This window comes from Rousettus aegyptiacus, unplaced genomic scaffold, assembly GCF_014176215.1.
Source record: "Rousettus aegyptiacus isolate mRouAeg1 unplaced genomic scaffold, mRouAeg1.p scaffold_m13_p_3, whole genome shotgun sequence".
Taxonomy (NCBI): domain Eukaryota; kingdom Metazoa; phylum Chordata; class Mammalia; order Chiroptera; family Pteropodidae; genus Rousettus; species Rousettus aegyptiacus.
The window spans coordinates 13338844-13340642 of NW_023416306.1; the positions used below are offsets into that span (position 1 = coordinate 13338844).

General features: G+C 34.0%; 1 pseudogene; it reads right to left on the reverse strand.

Moving 5' to 3' along the window:
• Nucleotides 1-1226: 1226 nt before the first annotated feature.
• On the reverse strand, nucleotides 1227-1345 carry LOC118601006 (annotated as a pseudogene).
• Between the last annotated feature and the right edge of the window lie 454 nt (nucleotides 1346-1799).

Sequence of the window (1799 nt, forward strand, 5' to 3'; positions counted from 1 at the left end):
CCTTTGCCTAGAATACTCTTCCCCTAGACATGTCTTGTCACATTTACTTCCTCGATGTATTTGCTTAAATCTTACCCTCTCTCTGATGCTAAACATGGCCATCATATTTTAAACTGTGTTCCTTACTTCTTGAATTCCCCATTTTTATTCCCTACTTTATTTTTTCTGTGGTATTTATTACCTTCTAAAATATATTAGAAGGTAATAAATAGTTTATTCTTTTCATTATGAACTTCCTTAATAAAATACAAATTCCATGGTGGCAAAGACTTTGTTGTATTTTACTGTTTTATATCCAGTGCTTAAGACCGTGTTTATAACATCCATAGTAGGAGCTCAATAAATGTTTTTGTTGAATGAATGAATGAATGAATGAATGAATCATAGATCCTAAAGTTATATAGAGTATGCTAGAGTCAGAAGTAATCTTAGGAATCATCCAAGGTAATTCATTTACTTTTTATAGATGAAGAATCTGAACCTTTGAGGAATAAACTGACATCTGGAATATGAACATAGTCCTCCTAATCTATAGTTCAGGCTATTGCTTTTCTTGCTGTACAGAGCTAAGTATAATGCTTGGCTTGGAGAGAGTACTCAATGAGCTTCTTTTGAATGAATGAATCCAGTAGATTTTTTCCTCCACACCATAATGGAAGCCTTAAATTGTAATTTGGTGAAGCTATAAGAAATAGATGAGTGGAAGAGATTGTGTTCAAGTTTTATTTTGGTTATGTATTTCTATTGAATAGGCATTTTAAATATCTTGCTAGTTGTTATATAATCACATGTTCTTTTCCTACCCATACTTTCCCTCACTCCTTTTCCAGTGGTTGTGTCAAACTCTCCATCTCTTCTCTCCAAAAAAGAATAAATATATATTGGAATGTGAAATAACATGTGACTAAAATGTGAAGAGTATTCCTCCCTAGTTACCTGGACCATATCCTTGGCCATGATTGGCATGATTTGGTGACTACAACAGAGCTGGTTTAGGTATGAAGTTGTTGATGGGAATTAGAGTAAGTTTTAAAGGGATTTATGTTAGCTTATAATTACGAGGAATATTTTAATTCTTGAAGTCTCATTTTAAACACATTATAATATTTGCTCCTTCTCTAGTTTTTTTTTTTTTTTCTTCAGGCAAGGCAATCCTTGGTTGACTTCGCAGATTGCAAGGACCTTGTCAGCTTACAATTTCTTGTTGTTATTATTATAGTTTTTTACGTCTACAGCACCTGGTCTTCCTAGGTGGTCTCCCATTCAAGTACTAACCAAGCCCGACCCTGCTTAGCTTTCGAGATCAGACGGGATTGGGCTTGTTCAGGGTGGCATGGCCATAGCCATCTCTAGTTTTTTTTAAATGCAAAAAATAAAAAATCTATTCATTCTTTCATTCAACACATCTTAAAATATTTAACATCTTTGTGTGATAACATTGAACATAACAGATATAACATTATCCTTTTGAATTTTACAGCCCAGTGAGGGGCAGGCATTAATAAAATAATTGCACAATTATGTAACTAATTTTAAATTGTGGTAAGTAAATTAATAAAAATTATAGGTAACCATGAGAATATATAAGTAGGTTGGGGATGGAGTAGGTCATGAAAAAGACATAATTGCACTAAAACATGAAAGACAAAGAACATTATCAAGGAAGTTTTGGGGAGTGAGGGATTCTTCCAGGTGAAGGCAAATCCCTATGCAAAACTTCTGAGGTTGGGTGGTGAGGAGGTGGCAGTTTGGCTCATTGAGTAACTGAAAGAAGACCAATTTTGCTAGAGTAAAGAGAA